The following is a 19,454-nucleotide window of genomic DNA, read 5'->3' as shown; positions in this document are numbered from 1 at the left end:
TTATAAAAAATTTATGTGATTGCCAAACTTGTTGATAGATGTAACACCTCCTTTGATGGCTTCCACACAATGCATTTCTTCACATCTTTTCACAAATAGGACAGTAGCCCTGCTCGCACAATATGTTCAATTATGTTCCTTACAGATAGAATTCTATGTCCTGCAAGAAACAGACAGTCGTACAATAGATGATGGATGTCTTGTCACATGGGCAATTTGAAGATAATGATGTTAAAGCAGAATAAACAGAATTTATCGGGTCGATGGCTGCAATCTGTGTTAATTTTCAGCTGATTAGAAAACATAATTAATAATGCATTAACTGAAAAGAATCAATCTCTATTGCAAAGGCAACAGCAATAACTGACATGTTTATTTCAATAAAGATAATTTGCTAGAATTGATGGAAGTCATAAAGCAAATTAAACTGAAACCTTTGGCCATGTTTTTAAGTGGATTAAATTACTTCATTCGTTGTTATTACCCAACCAAGCTTTGTTACAACTAATTCTACCTTGCTTGCATGTCAAACAGGAGAAATTAGCTATAACTATCGTCAGAATAGTCTTTAACAGAATACCTTTCCAACAAAAGAAAAACCCAAAAAATTTATTTTGGAATTAAGAATTTGAAATAATGAATTTTTTTACTAAACACATTATTGGCTACCCTAAAAGTTAACTACAATATAACCCTTTCGCAAACTCATACACAGGAAGAAATAGAGTGAGCCCAAAAAGCACACACACATATTAAAAGTTCCAAACATATATATAGAAAGAGCTCAGTCACAAGAGCTTTAAATACACTCACAAATACAAGTAAATGCTTTTAGAGGGACGTTTTATTACTGGGATTTCTGCACTGGCAGCAAGCTTGGTTCCCTTGGGTTAACATCTTTTTTCTTCTTTCCTCAAATCTACACTCTTTAGTCGGTCGTTTCATTCAAATATTAAATCATACAATATTTACAACTCTTTTATAACTAATTTTTACATTTTATTAATATAAAAATATATATAATTTGTGTTTTTAGCTAGTGTAGTAGTTTTTATTGCAAATTAATGTATTATGATCATTATTTACTCTGAAATACCTATAATTCTTTGCATACTTCTACCTTCGCTATTTAAAGAGAGTCTTAAAAAAAAATGATTATTACTTAACCTATAAAAAATTGACAAAATAAATACATGTAGATACATTATGATTAAGAATTCATAGTTTAAATTTAAAATTATAATTGATAAAAATCCTTCGTCATTATCCAATATTCCAGATTGTAGGGCCGGGTCTTTAACTTTGATTTATAAATTCTAAAGTTAGCTAAAAAATTATCGTTCATTATACTGAATGCACATTTATGAATATCAAAGGTGTTTATTGATAAAGTAGGTATAATAATGTAATAAAGATAGATTTATTAATTGATGTGGAAGTTAACATTTTCATATATCATAGTCCTATTCAATTTAAAATTTAGCTGGTATAAAATTAAAAATCGATTAACAATCAATAAGTTTTCAGAAACTTAAAATATTTTTAAGACTCTTCAGATAAGTATTTTTTACACTCCTGTCCAATTCCTCAGAATCGTTATGATTGATCTGAAAAATAAAAATTAAAAAGTCAATGTTTTGTTAAAAATTATGCAATTTAATAGAAAGGAAAACATTTACTTCAAAAACTGCAGACTTTTTCTTTTACAAGTAAAAGACTAGAAATAACTAAAAAAAATTGTATAAGAATAACAGTTTCTAATTGTAGGTCTTGCTCTTATAAATGGTCTCAAAAGTCGAAACGCAAAGAAGTAATTTTGAAATAAATAAAAGTATAAGAAGAGTAATTGTTGGCTTTATTGAAAGCTACATCATGCATTACAATTTATTTATGTGTGTATTTAATGAAACAAAGAAGAAAACAGCAAAGAAATGAAATGCCTTGTTCTCACTGAAAAGTCACAATCACGCAGCTCTCTAGACAGGAGAGAAGATTGACAAAAAAAAAAGTTGATGGGAACAAGTTGGAAAGCAATTTTGGACTTCGTTCTAGCGTCCACACCTGTACACATGATTCGATTCTGTACTGCTTCATGACCTGACATGATACATTCCTGACTGCAAGTACATAGATAGTCTCTTCCGTTATTATTTTTGAAACTAAAAACTGAAAAAGAAGGCGTTTATGTAAACAAAGTATTATCAGATAAGAAACTGCATTCGGTAGAATACTGTTGGAGAAATTAAGACAGCAAGGTGCTACGGAATTCTAAAATTTCCTCAAAAATTGATTAAAAAAAGTGAGGCTATCACAATACTTCTTCTCTGTAGGAGTAAGAGAAAGTAACAATTAAATAAAGCTATGAATCTGTAGTAGGTAAACAATACAAAAAATTAACTATAAATAGCAACATGAGACTCTTACATTAAGGGAAAATGTATTATCTAGATATAGAACTGTTGAGGTGGTTATATTGAACAGAGGAGTACAGCTTTAGTAAGCTACTCTTAGCAAAGCGAAGGAGGGATTACTTGGGAGATCTTACAGGTTGTGAGATCAGAGAGTGGTGAAGAGAGAGAAGGAAGAACAAGGCGAAGGACAAATAAGGGCCTCTATCTAATTAGGAGGGAGATTGTAAGGATAGAAGGTAAGGAGAACGTAAGGTAGTCGGATATCCGATAATGAGTGCGGATAAGGTTTTGCTGAGAATGGTTCTGTTGTCATTAGTTTGCTGTTGCAGCTCTGTTAGCTGTTCTAAATATGATTTCCAATATAACCTTATCCTAAATTTTAACTTATTTATTATTTCTTTTGTTCTTACACTTTTCAAAATTAGTGAATATTGTCACCACTTTAATGCAGTCACATACTTCTCTCAAAATGTTAAAGGATTTCCACTGTTTTTTTTTTTTTTTTTTTTATTAAGAAAAAGTAATGAACACTCTTTTCTTATTGCCCCTGATGGAAATAAAGAGTATAATTTTTTTACAGCAGCAGAATCAGACGAAAAGCTGAGATTTCGAAATAGGAATCCAGAATTTGCCAGCAGTCTAAAACTGTTATCTTCAAGCTATTGTCTCAAGAAAAAACTGGTTTTAATTCTTCGGGGATTCAATATTTCTTAGTTTGAGGAAAGCCAAGTTATTTTTATCGAGCTAATGCAAAAACCCTTTTGTACTGTTGAGAATCCGAGAAGAGAATATCTATTATATTTGATGGTTTGAGTCTGAAGAATTTTGGGTGGCAAAGATAGACAACAAGAAGTACTTACGACTTGTTACACTTTCAGGTTATTGTCCGAACGATCGGACGACCCAGACACTATGAATCTTAAGTAGATTAGACGAGGGTCTTACATTTCTATCTTACGTAAACAAAGCTTGTTTTTGTTTTTCTTTGGGATTGCCCACACCAATAATAATAATGATTCTCATAAAATTTATTAGCACTAATATCTTTAGTAATTGAACGCAGTAGTTAGTTTATAATATACATAAAGTGAAAATTGAAGTGGTGGTGTATAATACAGTATAAATTTATATTGTACAATATGTTGTTTATACACTTATAGAAGGAAGTAAATGTGCTAAGAGAAAGCAATTACCTAAATGGTTGGATGTCGTTGTCCTTAAAAAATGATATACATTTCTTGTAATTAGAACCTCCTATCTCTACAAATTGTTGGAACTGTAAACGCTAAGAGATACAAACATGGAACCTCAGCTGTACATTTCCTTGAATCTCTTCTCCGATGACTTACAGCAGGAACTCCCAAGAATTTAGAACTTCATAACCCTGCTACAAAAATATACGATAAAAGAAAAAATATAGAAACTCAAATCCACCAAATTAAATATAAATTAATGTTATAATAACTCTTTTTTTATTGAAACATTTAAGGTTCTCAAAATAAACGGGTTTCTTAGGGAGCAGGGAAGCTGCTCCTTTAACATGTCACTTTAAATATTGTGCGGTCCCCACCTAAGAAATATTTGATGATGTCTCCCTAAAATGTTGAGTAGGAAGGCAGGGCAGCTTTTTCTTGAATCATAAGAAAAAATAAATAAATACCTTAAAGATGAAAAGTCATGTGAGAAACCCGATTTATTTATTTATTTTTTGAATATAAAGGAAGAAAAATTAAGAAAGATTTTAGAAATCTCATCGAGTTGAATATAATATTAAAGCTGGACTCTTTTTAATTCACCATCTTGTGGTTTAGATGCTGCACCAGAGTTTCATTTCTTTACCCTCCGTCGTGTATACTTGCTCTTGTGTTCTGTCTCACAGCTCGTCAGCTCCACTAATCCCCCTAGCTTACCACTCACTCTGTTTTCCTATTCTTCGTGCACTCATTATTTCAGTCTTTTTTTTTTTATTTAAAATTTCTCAGATATAAGAAGAATAAAAAAAGGAATCTACATTTTTCTATTGTGAGGAAAATTCTTGTAAGATATACTTTTCTCTCTAATTTAAAGGGAGAAAAAATAATTAGAAAATATAAGAATACAAATGTTTTATTTCAACCCGCAGAAAATGTGAAGATAAACTTTGACAATAGTGTAGAATGGACAATGGAGAGGAGACATAAAATGCTGGAACTCTCTGTATGGAAATCAGAAGGTAGGTGTTTTTTTTAAGAGGTTGCAAGGCCAACATGGGATTGTGGATTCAGAAAAGAGCATTAAGATTGCTGTGGAAATTGAGGAAGCGAGAATGGATTAGTTCAGTAAAGAAAGCGATAATAAGATCTTTGGGAGATTAAACTTTGAGACACATTTCAAAGTGTTGAAAATTTGATGAAGAACTTCAAATTTGATGGATTGGACATTTCAGATGTTGAATTATTTCGCGTAGCACCGTTTAGTTAGGTTTTAGATCTCAGATGTGATTTGTAAAGAGTAAGTAATTCATCGTTGATCTCTTGTCTTAAGTCGTTGGATTAATATCGTTTTTTCTCACTTTTCATTCACACATGTGGGTTGTACGTAAGTCGGTTGTCTAAATACAGTCTGAGGTAGAGTACCTGAACAAAAGTTCACTATCGTTATTGTGTAAAGGAAAGCATATTTGTCTACAAAAAATAAGTAATGTGTTGGCATTTGTTTCCTTCAGTCTTATTTTCCAATTTTTCTCCCCAAAAAGACATAAATAATACTAAATAATAATCCAATAAGAATAATTTTCATTTCTTAAAACTTAAATTTGGACAACACAATAAAAACTTCCTAAAATTTGGAATTTGTACTAAAACGACAGCTGACTTCAATATTATACTTTAATAGAATAATTTTCGAAATAAATCGCTAAACACTAACAAATCATTGAGTCCAAGCGGTATTTCAGGACTGATATTTTTTTTAATTTAGCAGTACAGCTACATAGTTAATTATTACAAATAATAATACTTAGTAGGTGAGAAATGGGACTTTAGAGAGATGAACAACCATCTCCGTCGTCCATAAATGCCTTAAATAAAAAAGCAAATAAATGCTATAGAACTACTATTGTACAATTTAAGGTATCTCAGAAGCCATTTCGAGAAAATTGCCAAAAAAGCTGGAAAATCGATTCCTTTCGAGTAATAATAACTAAGATTGACCGATTATAACAGAAATATAGTTTACCTGGTGGAACTTAGGTTAATACCATAATTGAACTTTCTGTAATTTTTAAACTTCAGTATTTTGTATTCACTTGCCGCCACATGTAGCAAAATTCTTTTTGGTACTGTTTCTCAGTTTCAGAACTCTCGGTGTACGTAGTTAAAGAACGTTCCTTCCTGAAAACTAAGATTTTTTTTCTTTAAACACTTAAAATGATGAAAATTATTTCTTTTTGTCATGTATAAACATCTGCACAAGCTGATTTTCTGACTTATTAATAATTCTGCCCACAAATAAACCCTAATTATGTACAGAATCTATTCGCGTAAGTTGATATTTAAAAAATAAAATATTGCTTTGATAATATTGATATACGTACATCATAGATGGAAGGTAACTTTTTTAAAGCAATAGGCAAATAATTTAATTGTAGGAAATAATTAATTAAGGCCGCATAATATAAAGGTAAATGAACACCTTGAATTTTTTATAAAACCATGGGTTGCCTATTTATTTTTTTCTGCCTAATAGAATCTCTTTTTATATAATTAATAATTAACCAGATTTAAATTAGTGTTGTCAAGTTGAGTACCGCTTGGTTCAGAATTAGTTGCTGCAAAAAAAGGAGAAGATTAAAAAAAAGAAAAAAGAAAGTGTAAAATTTATGAGTGTGAACAGTATTGGGAGGGCGTGTGAAAGAAAACTCTTTGATAGTTAAAGAAAATTGGCTTTTCACTAGACGGGTAAAAAGTATCATCTATCCTATTAGTCGGACCTAACTTTGTGATATACCAGGCCAATCATATTATTAACTAGCTCTTCATGTCTGCGACACCCTCTAGTACGGTAGATCAGATGTAATTATGATTATATGTCTACCGTATTGAGGAATATATTCTCACATATACTCTGGGTACAATAGTGTTGTGGTTTTAATGTCGCATAGGGTCCAACGCTGCCTCCCTTAGCCCTTTAGTTCCTGCCAGACGCAAACGCATTCCCCTGATCAATATTTCTAACCAGACATAAAGGCTCCATTCATACCTGTAACATATATAAATGTCGTACATCATTAAAATTTCAGTTATAATTTAAATTTTAATTTAAAGTAAATAATTTATGATTCAGCAAATACAAATAATCTTCAAAAATAAATAATGATTTATTTTTTTTTTTACATAAGTAAATAACTTTTGTTAAATTTAAACAAAAACTCAAATAATAATAATAATAATAATAATAATAATAATTCCACTAATTTAAGACCTTTTCTCCAGATTTAAATAAAACGGAAAGATTCTGATAGGGAGCATCATCACAATTCTCTATGTTCTCAGCAGTCTTCTTGTACAAGTCTATCCTCTAGTTTCGGGCGATGTCCAGGAGGTGATTTACATGATTTATCTTCTCGATCAAATTACTGAAATGGTATAAAATCTAAATTTTTCATTGTTTGTAAGATTAAAAGAAATAAAATAAAATAAAAACTGGTAACTGGGTTTTAAATCAACTAGTTTAGGATTAACTGGACAACGTAGATGTCCATTACATTGGTAATAAGTCACCAATTGTAATGTATAATGAAAACATAATAGAAGTCGAAGTCCTTAACCGAAATGATGACAATTATTATTATTATTTCTATTATTATTAGATATGAGGTAGGAGAAGTCTCTGAATAATTACGGATCAAGTTAATCATCTACCCACTGATTTTGATTTATTCAATACCATGATTGAATTGAAACGTTTTTTAAATAACTGATTTTGCGATGATTGGTACTAAGGAAAACTACATACCAATTGATTGTGATATCATTAAAATTTATTTATTAAGTAAAGTATATCTATTTTTAAAGTACATTTTTAAAGTATATACGTATTTTAAAGCATATCTATTAAGTTAAGTATGTCTATATTTTATTTCTATTTCAATATAAATATTTTACGTTCTGTGACTACATATATGTATATTTCAACAATACGCTTTTTCGTGCACTTCTTGACGACAACCCTTATACAACTGTCCTATCAGACAGTTTTAGTATGTATAATATATGTATATTCTATAAATATTATACGTTATGTTATTATTAAATGTTACTTTAAATTATATTTCATTGTAACTGGGTGATTGCCTAAAGTGCAATTAAATAAATAAATAAAATAGTACGAATGAAGGACAGTATGACAATTTAGATTTTCTGTTTAAGAAGAATTTAAATAAGTATATACATAAATTTTTGTGTAAACACTAAAGCAAGGATTCCAAGAACAAATCACTTAAATTATTCAATTAAAATACCAGACTAAATTTAATTAAAACTTTTAAACCAAATTAATTCTAGTTTTAAAGTGAAATTCATGAAGTAAATTGTATTTTAGGTTATTAATTTTTGTAAAAAAAGGGTATGGAAAAGATTAGAAAATTCAGTATAGTATTATAGAACTAAGTTTTCAGCTAGCAAGAAGGTTATAGAGGAGATTGAGTGAGATAAGGGAGCGATAGAGTGTGAGGAGTGAGGAGAGGGAGAATGGCTGACAGAACAAAATCTAAACGTTATAAGCTATATTATAGGTATTTAGGGTTTATTGAAGGAATTTCATATTCGCTATTGTTATTAAATCTATCTGTATATATACTAGGTAATATTAAACGTTTTGATTAAAGGTCATTGTTAGAATGTCAGATGTTAGCATTTTACTGGGAAATGTCATAGCGTTCTTTATATGTGTATGTATGTGTGAGTGTTGTAGAAAACCGGAAGAACAAAAGAGGCGGTGATATTGCCACATCCTTTCATTTAACCACCACTGGTACACTATCTCATGCATATTATGTATACCAAGCGCCAGCCATCTCTTCCAGTCAGAGAGGAGAGGGCGTATGGCTGAGGATATTCCAAGCCATCACACTCATTACCCCGTTATAAAACCATTATTCTGCAGCTTACATCATCTCAACTCCTCCCGCCACTATTCCATTCTCCTTTGCATTATTCAATCTTCTGTTATCTTCTTGTGTTTAATACACAATTTGTTTTATCACTAACGATATTTCCTGTTGTTACGTAAAAGTACATTTTTCCAAGTCAAAATATGGATACATTAGGAGCGCTATTGTCATAGAGTCTGTTTAATACAAGAAACGATAAGAATCTTACGAAGGGGAACTTATAGATGAAGGGCCTCAGGCCACATTAAGGTTATTGTTACAGCTTGTACCCAACCTTCTCACCTGAGCTTGCCGGAGATAGATTTGGTGAAGGCCCAGTATAGATATGACGGTTGCAATTCTGGTGTATGTACTAACTTCCCCTACTAAACATTGACAAAGTGCTAGCGAAGTTACTCGGCTAACCTGACGCCCTTTTAACCTTGATTAGATCAACTAAGGACAACTCGAATAAAATTATGGGTCATAATTAAGAATTATTAAATTTTATATCCATATTAATATCTTACTTCATGTAGATTACCTCTTTTCAGGATGTAACATAACATTTCTGTTGAAATCGGTGTACGGGCCCGAGGTTAATAACCTTCAGTATTTTGTAGTACTCGTAATGTAGTTCAATAATTTTTCTAACAAAATTATTTTCAGAAACATTTAAAGAATTGCTTTAAAAACTAGATAATTTTAGGTAGAATTAAATATTTTTTTTAAAAAAAAAGAAAGATATACCTAAGTGAACCTCAAGAACTATTGTATATTAAAGGAACGTCGTCGTGTGACTAGGCAACAGATTGTTGGAACATTGGTAAGAGTAACCATTGCGCCTGCATTTAATCTCGGTATGCTATCTACGCACAGCAATGGAGTTTTGCTGGTGTTGCATACTGTGTCACGCCTTACTCTTTTCAGCCATGTAGCAAATATAACTCTACCACTGATAAGTTTGTGATTTTTTTCAGAGCATGCGTAAGACTATAACACTAATCTCTAAATTGTGAAAGCGCTGTACGATAATAAACTAGTCTGTTATTCTGTTAGAATAAAGTTTAATGTATTATGGCTAGATAACAGAGCAAATGGCATAGAAAATATACAAAGCCATGTGATTTACTTACATGCAGTTGTCAATTGTTAAAACAAGAATAAGGAAAAATGCATCAAAAGCTTAAGTGTTCTTCCACGTGATGGACCTGGAAACTTAAGCTGAAAGAAAGCTTTTGTCGAAGACTCTTCTCAAGCCAAAAAATAGGCAATGCAGTTAAACACGTAGAGAGGTGTAGCAAAATGCATTTGCACTAACATTATACAAATATAAAATTTCTACAAACAAATGTTGAATAAAGTAAATGGAATAAATAAAAAGACAAGAGATAAAAGAAGTGAAGAATTGGTGGATACTCTTTTATTTGATGGTAGAAGCGAAGGTTTGGGAGCCGGGCGCCCAAGAGAATCAAACCTCTGTAAATAAGTAGTGCGGTCTTGAGGACAAACAAGCAAATAAACTAGAAGTTAAAAGAGAAGAGTGTTTGTGTATGATAGAAGTGTGTATGTGAGCTGTATTGAGGAGTGTGTGTATAGTTGGAGACAGGGTACATTGCGAGGACTGGAGTAGAGGACATAGTACTCCGGCAAGATAAGAATAGGGACTCTGGCTGTAGCAGTGAGGAGAAGCCATCCTATCCAAAAAAAAAGAAGAGGCACACAGTCTGTTGCTATCTACAGATGTTCTGGCACACAGAGTATTCACTCTCATATCTGGAACCCACATGGGTCTTTTCTACACTGTATATAATAAATACACTAACACACTGCCACTTTAGTTGGAAATACGACCATTGGGAAAACCTATACACAGAAAGCAACTTACACTCATTAAAAGATCAACCACAAACATTGAATTTATCTAAATTGCTGTAAACATTTTGTCTCCTGCTTTCGTCTCAAAAACCCCAAGCATCAACTAAAAGCTGGCGATAAGCCTGTACTTGCGATTAGTGTAAAAAAAAAATATCTAAAAAGCTCTCTATTTCTAAGAACTAAAGCTTCCAATTTGACTTCTTTTTTCAATACTAGATTGTCACATTATTAGATACTAGATTAAAAAAAAGAATCTACTCTATGAGAGTAAACGATATGACACATTGGGAAGTTGCAGAGGTTTTTTATAAAAAAGTTGTTCAGATTATCTGGTAATGTATCAAATTATATCGTCAACTTAGAGTCAGGATTACATGCAATGTTTACTTTCACGCTGAAATTACATTTGAAATATATTTTGAAAGTTCTCAAACTCCCGGATCACAGACTCACCAAAATAATAGCCAAACAAGTAATTGCCAATAAAGTTCTATGGTGGGAAAAATGTGCAAAAATAGGCTCCCAATTGCAGACACCGTACTCCCAAATGGAAAAGTTGCTAACTGGGGAAACCACGTTGGATACTTTTATTTCGGTAGTGCAACAACAAGAGAAAGAGAACATGGAGTCGCGTGCTAGAATGGGACAATTTCATAAACTGTATCCCAGACTGCTATACGAGGTAGATTATGTCCCCGTAACAGGACATTTCCTGAGGCAAAACTTATCATGCAGGCCAGACCTGAATCGTTGTACCTTATCTACAGGCCTTTTAGTACGGAGTCTAAGAGTGTACCCTGTGTGATCTATCTGAGATTGAAGACGTTTTCCACTTTATTGGGATATGCCCTATCCTGGCTCCTTATAGATTACAATATCTGGGAGGGAAAAAGTTAGCAGAGAAGGATGTCATTCTTTTTCTTAATGGGAAAAATTGGGACCACTTATATAAATATATAAAGGCAGCGCTGTTTTATAGAAGAAAGATTATGGAGGAATTTCAATGAATTGTTAATTTATTTTTTGGTTATGTTTATAAATTACTTTGCTGTAACATACTACCGATGATGTATTATTTTGTTGTATTTCGATGTAGCAACTCGGCAGCCAATCAGGTCATATTGTGTTTCAGCGAATTTTCGAAGTTAATAAATAAAAGATCATTTCAGGAATTAAAAAAATAATTTCTTTTGAAAAAATATTCCAGTAGCATTCTCTGGTTTTCAAAGGTTTTAAATTTTAAAACAATTTCAATAAATTATAATGAACGGAGTGAAAGTAAAAACTGAAAACATGCTAAAATTTAAGAAATTCTTTTCCGAAGATGATATAATTTGCATTTTTTTTTTTTAAATCCTGTTTCAGAATAAAACATTAAGCTAAATAAAGATTAAATTGTATGCCAAGTACTTAATTATATGCTAGGGATAACAAAACTTTTTTTAAATCAGATTCACCCGCTTCAATTGAGGAGATCGATGCTCTGTCCAGTAGCTTCAGTTCCAGTTCTAATGCATGTCGCAGCAAATGTAGGTCAAAATTGAAGCGAGCAGCGTCTTAATCCTCCATCTATCTTGACTGGCAAACGTCTGAATTTAAATAAAAAGAAGATGTTGGTCATTCAAAATTTTTTCCAATCATTTTGTGCAGAAAGATTGAATATATTTTACTATTCTGGCCCATTACTTCATACTTTGATAGAATTCTAATTTTACTCTATCTACAGGGTTTAGGTTAGTCAAGTTGGTGTAGATATTTAAACTTACACACTCAAGTTTTTTTGCTCAAGATGAACTCAGATTTCAGAACACTACACGGTTTTAAATTAAAATTAATAGGCAAACAATTTGAGATCATATTAATTAATAATCATGAAAAACAATAGTATTTTTTTTAATAAACAAAAGAAATCGATGTAAATTTTAAACTAATTTTCAGTCCGAATGCTGTAATTCACTTTTAATTCATTTATCTTTAAGAAAAATAAAAAAAAGAAGAAAAAGATTGGACTCAACGAGAGCTGTTGGATGAGGTTCTAAAGAGGGTTGTAAAAATAAATTAAGGAATGCAATGCGAGCTTTTACTGTAGTATTGTTTGAAACGCTCAAGGCAGTTTTATAGTATGATTCCGACTAGATTAAATAGAACAACACCCTTACTGAGGCTTTTAAAATTTTCATCGCATTTCTTGAAAAGTACATTACAGTTGGCTTTTATTTCCTCCTTTCTCAGCGGAGTAATCAAATGTTAAAAAAAATATATAGTATATAAATTTTGAAATCACGATCATTCAGTTGGTTTTGTATGTATTTTTCATTTCCTGTACTTACCAGACATTATGTTTTAGTACAACCAGTTATCAACTCAACAAGACATTATCATTGACTCTGATTTCTCTTTAGTTTTTCTTTCCTTGAAAAAGATTATGTGTAAATGTTCTTAAAAGCACTTGTACTTGGGAAATTATATCTTGAAATTAAAAACCTAACAATGAAGACATTTGAGTGATATCAGTAGTAAATATAATGCAAAATATAGTTAAATTATAATGTAGTAAAAATATAGTAAATAAAATATAGAAAAATGTAAACATTACAGTATAAAATTTGCACATAATATAAAATTAAAAACTAAAAAAAAAAACGAATATTTATTAATTAATAATTAATTATATATTGTATACTGTTACATTTCCACTTGTACGTTCATTAGTCTAATTTTATTACTGTTTTAATATCATTTTAAATACTTTCTCTTGATATAGAATTATTTTACCATTTTAAAGTTGTGTAACAATTATTTAAATTGACAAGAGTCATGTTCTTTTAATATATTTTTATGTCAGTTTTAAAACATTTAATTCAATTGGTCAAATAAACTTCGACTATTTTTTTTTTTGTACAATCCTTTTCATTGGCTTAATATAATTAATGTTTAATAGTACGCAAGATCAAGTATTGTATTAGAGAATGGTAAACCTCCTCTGTACCAATAATCGTCTTAATTAGATAGTAATCACCCCTAACAAGTTTGCACTTATCTAGATAATTTGAAATCCAATTCAAGTAATTAGTAATAGAAACATATACCCAATCACATGCGTGGCCTTTTCTTTAAGCTTTGAAAAGGAAAGTGTTTTCTTTTTACATAATTAAGAATTTACGTTTCGGCATCATTATGATCAGATTACAAAATAAAATAATAAATTTAAATTATTCCAAGGTGCAGCATCAAAAAAAAAAAAGGGGGCTCTCTTACAGATTCTTAAAAAGAAATGTTAATACAGCAAAGGCAAAAAAAACCTTTTAGCCGCTACGTGGTCAATATAAAGCCAACGTCTTCTGACTTTAGCGTTAGCTACATGGTTACTGTGGTAAGTAGAAAGATGCTTTGCACGGCTTATTAACCTCCCATGAAGACTTAATTTAAGAAAAGCTCTAATACTTTCTGACTACCGTGCATTTCTTTCGCTAAGTAAGTAGCATAAGCTCTAGAGTTACGCTTTTTCTTTTCTTTTTCTACTCTGGTCCTAAAAGAAAATCATGTCTGCTGAATTAGATTTAAGATTAAATTCCATTTTCCTTCCTCTCTTTCCCTTTTCTCATATAATATTTCTATTTATAATATCAAATTCTGAAAGGAATAATCCTGAGGAAGGTTTTTTTTTTTGAAGAATAATATTTTAAATGATCAAGGGCAAAACTAAGAAATAGCTGCAAATTTCATATTCATCCTCTAGAAAGCAGGTTATCTTATTTTCAGATTTCTGGCCAAAGTAATAACCAGCTCCGCACTTCTAATGCAGTAAAACTTTCCTTAATCAAAGAACATAAATTTTTATTATTAATTTGCAGTGAATCCAACTTACGAACAAAATTAATCGTGACATCCTGGCACTCACAAAACTTTATTTCGCTACCCAAATTAATTATCTATCCGTGGTAATTAAAAGAAAAGAAAGAAATGACTTGCTAAAATAAGTAACTTTCAAATTGGCTGTTACGTTTAGAACAAACTGAAAATTTAGAACAAACTCATGGAATACCAAAGCAGTTCGTTAAATATGACACTAATTTTTTTTTAAAAAAAAACGTATTCTAGAGGCGAAAAGATGCTGCATACCTATGAGAGAAAGGTTTCTAGATGGATCTACGGTTTACTTAGAGAACGCGTTTACCTAGAGGAAGCGGACAAAAAAAAAACTGGGATTTAATGATGAATCGTTGATGTAATCAGGATTGGAAAACTTCGTTGGGTGGATCATATGGTTGGAATTTCAAGTGACGAAGTTCTCAGAAATAGAATAGACTTTTTAATCGCGCGAGAAGCGTTGGACGTTCCAGGCTACAATAGTAAGTGAGGTTGCATGGAGCATGGGTAATATTCAATACACTGGAAGGCTGCCACATTAAATAAAGAAGAATGTCGAATCATGAAGGCCAAGACGCTTTGATGGATTGTAGCACCATATAAAAAGAAATGTCTTGCAGGCATAAATAAACAGTACAGGACAACTTGACTATCAACAGCAGTACATGCACCCTAACCCTTCAAGCCAGCCAGAATTCGTTATCTCAGGGAACTATATTTGTTTCTTGTTCGCTAACACTACGCATTTCGTCGGTATTAAATTTGGTAAGAAAAATTGACCAGCTAGTAGTTAAAGTTAGCTTTAACAATTTATTTATTCTAAACTTCTGAATAAATGTTCACTAAAGCGTTAAAATTGAATTATAACGGAAACATGTATCAGAGTTATCCTATGCCATAAAATACTGTGATAACTCACAATGAAAAACTTATACGAGTTTTCAGAATACAGAAGAAAATTATTTGTACCTTACCACATATTGTACGCTCCTTCTTATACTTGTACATCAACAAATTAGAAGTTCTGGTATTTGGCTATAAAGAAGAATTTTTAATCAATAAAAACATTAGACTGCACAAAACAAAAGCAAAGATTCTTTCTAAATCCTATTTACTGAACTCCTTCTCCTTCTTCTTAGAATTAATTTATTTCATTGGACAAACGAATTTATAAAAATTTTACCACATTCTATAAGTAATGTTCAAAGTTTAAAAGACCTAAAGAATAAGCTAGAAGATTATTTATTAAAAATAGATCGAGTGTATTCAATGGATGCATTCTTAGCAAAAAGCATGAAAATAACTTATAATGGAAAAGTATTGTTCAAGCTTTCATAATTTATTATAGTTTTCTTCTTTTCTTTGAGTAAAGTTTGTTTGTGCCATGTTTCCTGATATTGATGTGCTTATCCGTTTTTTGTTTTTTTTACTGCCATTCTTACAAAACATTTGTTATTATATTAACAACTGACCAACCATTTATTCACAAACCTTTTAAAAAAATGTGAATATAATACACTCGTAGTTCTCTATCTTGACTAAAATAATGCGGGGAGGGTTTTTAGGTGATATCCAATGAGCAAGAGTTCCAGTTACACAAATCGGAAATAAGAAGTATTTTTAAACTGTACCAAGCAGCGCTAGCTTCCTTTCTTCTATCTGTTTTGTTTTGTTTACAAGTTATTTGTAGCATGTTCATCATTTATTTAGTTCATTTAAAAACATCAGATAACTAATACTTTATTGTACTTAACGGATATCTGATTTTATGAATGGAAATAACAATGCAATACTGGTTTGAATACAAACAAAAGATAAAAAGCATAGATCCAATTGCTCAGTCCTTCTTAAACATCTCTTTAAAATAAACAGAAGAAGCACAGAGAGAAAAAGGAAGTATGCCCCCCCCCTGAAAGAGGAAGGAAACAAGAAAGAGGCTAAATCCCATTTTGATTAAACCTTGCGAATAGAGTGAAATCCACCATTAACAAGTGATGTGTTGGAACCGGGAATGGAAAGGCTGAAGAGAGAGATGAAGTAGTCAGTGTTAGGGAATGAAGGATTGAAGTAAATGGTCTGGATGCCTAACGCTGGTGTTGCTTTAGTTAGAATAATAACAAGACACAGAGGTCTTGTAGAAGAGTTCACTTGTATTATTGTTTGTTGTTTTAGAATTGTTGACGAAGATTGGCGCCACAGTTTACTGTGCCAGCGCAAACATTCACAATAAAATCTTACTTTACTAACAAACGTTATTTATAAAGTTTAGCAAAACTTATAATTTATTATTTTTAGTTAAATCATAAAGAACATTTTTTCAAAAGTCAATGTGGTCGAAAAGGAGAAATCCCCCCACACAGGATGGCTGTACAGTATTGTATAACTCCGGCAAGACTTTAGAATAGATACATTTGCTTTTAAGGAATTCTTTAGCTAAAGCAATTGTTTCTTTAGGATCTTTCTGATTCCCGGAAGCAACATCAACATTGAACAATGGGCATTTTATTGTTGATTAATACATTTCTTTAATTTTTTTTTCTAAATTTCCCTCTAAAACAGATTTTTCACCAAAAGAAAAATGAAAAAAGTCCAAAAATAATAGAGTTCAAAATATTTACCACTGAATAAAATCCAAGGCCTAGACCGGGCATCGAACCCAGTAACCACAATACAACTTAGCTTTGTGAGAACTCGTCTCTAACCTCTGGCTATCGTGGCGACTTCCTGGCAGGCTTAACAATATCAATATAAGCAGCACTAATTTTACCTCAAAAAAAAAAGAAAAAAAAAAAGGGAAGTTTTAAACCATATAATTATTATACAAATGTAGTAATTAACCCTTGAACAGTAAGTTTTTCTCAAGGTTAAATAACATCAAAAGGATAGAATAAAATTGGCTTTTACGTATAGCAAAATAACCGTAAAACTTGTTCACAAATGTGAAAATGAATTAGCGATAGCGAACCCCCGGCTTTAACAGACTGTTTCTAAGATTAGAATCTCTCAATTTTACTTTTGGCTTACATTCAAGGGGATTCAATAAATCGTTGTGATTTGACTCTTAGCCTCCGAATAGAGTCCTCTTTTTTTTAGAGACATCGAGGGTATAAAAGAATCCTCTTAGGAAAGTAAATTATACAAACAGTAAACCAGAATGAGCGTCCAGTTCAGAGCACATTTACTGATAATTCCTTAAAATTCAATATACTATTTAAAAAAAGTTAGCAACTACATTGTAACCTTTATTTTAATAGTAAAACCATGATTGATCAAAAATGTGAGAAATTAGCTAGAATTTCAAACTCGCATTGACAATATTTCCTGTTATTAAAGCTGTAAAAACTAGAAAACCTTGCTGAGAAAAAGGTAGTTAGCTGTTAGACTGTAGTTTTGGCTCCTACATAAAGTAAAGGTAAGGTGCCAATGTTGGCGAACTGTTCAAAGTTTGTTCTGCAGTGTCAGACAAGAGAACGAGTGCCCGGTTCTAACTTCAAAGCAACCCAATTCCACATCAGCCGCTTTACCAATTTCCCGTTCTATTAGCAAAATATACACAATGGTTTCAGTTCCAATTCAAGTGTTTGATTTTCAAATAAAATTAATTCTATATATATGTATTGTATATAAATATATATATTCTACCTCTCTCTCATACACGTACGCCCTATACGTATATGAACATAAAACTAGAGAGAGTCAAGAAGACAAAAGGGTAAGTTTTGAAAACAAGTTCCCATTTAAGGTCTCCTAAATTGGTGGGCTAGAATTTTCTCTTGAAAAGACTCTTTTTGGACTCTTTCCAAAAATATTTTTATTGATTTCACAAAAAAAAAAGTACACGGGAAGAACGTAACAGTTCTAGAGAAGATATGAGAAAAAACTGACTAATAACCAAAGTACACAGAAGTTTGAATTTATTAAGTATATATTTAAGATAGCATTGCGATAAAGTAAAATTTTTTCATTCTTTTTTGTATTTAACTTAAATAAGGTAGGCGCCACGGTAGTTGAACGGTTAGAGGCGAGACCTGCAAAGCTAATATGTACGAGTATTGTAGCACTGGGTTCGATTCACGGTCAAGACCTTGGATTTTATTTAATGGTTATTTAAAAAAAAAGAATGTATAGTAAAGTATGTTTGTTTTTAATTGGTTAGTTGGACATCAAACCCGGCTTAAAAATAGGCACTACTTTACTTTTTATTCCCTTAAGGCTTTCCTCTAAAAATATAAAGGGTATTATAAAGTATAGTTTCGTCCAAAATATTATAATGGAGAATTAAATGTGTTTCTAAAATTCCAAATTGAATGAAAATTTCTTGGAATTTCACTTCTTTATGATTTGCCAAAAGATGGCTCCACCATAATGTTGGGCTAATCTTTCATTTAAGACATTTGTCCATTTGACAATTCTGGGGGCTCTTGGGAAAAGAGGCAGGCATTCCTTTCTTTAAAGTACCAATTCAGAGTAATGTACGACTCTGCATGTTTTATATTACAAAGAGGATTTATATGCCCTGGATAAATTCTGTGTTCGTATAAAATTCCGTAAGTACCATATTTCTGAATGGATTTTTCATTTTTCTAAGATTTTTTTTTTTTTTAAATATCTAAATTTTTTCTAAACTTCGTATTTGGTTCAAAAGTTTTTATAAGAATAATTTTTCTGAAAAGAAAATTTTGGGCACTATAAGGTTTGCTAAAAAGTCCCTTAAATTCAACAACGCGAGAATTTTAGTAAACGAAAGTCATGTTACAAGTACCCTAATAAAATCTATGTTAAAAAACTTATTATCAATATAGCGATTAGAAATTTCTTTGTCAGTTTTAAATTTGACTTTGTCGAGGGTGCAGCATGATTCAGGTAACTTTGAAAGGGCTCAATCGAAAACCGATAGAGATGTAAAGAAGCCTTGAAGAGTTGGAAACAGATCACACTTCTTGGTGGCCATGAGGAATTCGGTCATCCTTTCAGCTCAAAGTACTTTACATCTTCCCTTGAGATTGAAGATGTCTCAAGATGTAGTAAGATGTCTTTTTTATTTTATTTTTTTTTTTGTCTTAGTTTAGTGTTTTTTATTTGCTCCGATCAGTTTAATAATTGCCGCAATTAGTATCCAGTACAGACAAATAGTCTGTTTGTCAATTAACTGTCTTGTTAACTGT

At 31.3% G+C, this 19,454-nt stretch overlaps 1 long non-coding RNA gene across 27 annotated transcripts in view; it reads right to left on the bottom strand.

Annotated features, from left to right (window-relative positions):
* Positions 1–1,190: 1,190 nt before the first annotated feature.
* The window catches only part of LOC141451215 (uncharacterized), a 104,629-nt gene continuing 86,365 nt past the window's right edge, over positions 1,191–19,454 (bottom strand). For 6 of the 27 annotated variants that reach the window (XR_012456617.1, XR_012456608.1, XR_012456627.1 and 3 more), the window contains 9 exons: positions 16,908–17,056; positions 15,264–15,324; positions 12,750–12,903; positions 11,877–12,008; positions 6,873–7,026; positions 6,509–6,650; positions 5,628–5,789; positions 3,605–3,798; positions 1,192–1,607 (listed from right to left, as the gene is read on the bottom strand). This is a non-coding gene — a long non-coding RNA (uncharacterized lncRNA). Of the gene's footprint in view, positions 1,608–3,604; positions 3,799–5,627; positions 5,790–5,985; positions 6,220–6,508; positions 6,651–6,872; positions 7,027–11,876; positions 12,009–12,749; positions 12,904–15,258; positions 15,325–16,907; positions 17,057–19,454 lie in introns of all 27 variants that reach the window. The other 21 variants (XR_012456621.1, XR_012456607.1, XR_012456605.1 and 18 more) reach the window with 18 other exon arrangements.

The sequence above is a fragment of the Rhodnius prolixus genome, unplaced genomic scaffold, assembly GCF_049639745.1.
Source record: "Rhodnius prolixus isolate KJV_2025 unplaced genomic scaffold, Rpr scaffold_8, whole genome shotgun sequence".
Classification (NCBI taxonomy): Eukaryota; Metazoa; Arthropoda; class Insecta; order Hemiptera; family Reduviidae; genus Rhodnius; species Rhodnius prolixus.
This window is presented reverse-complemented; position numbering and strand designations above follow the sequence as displayed.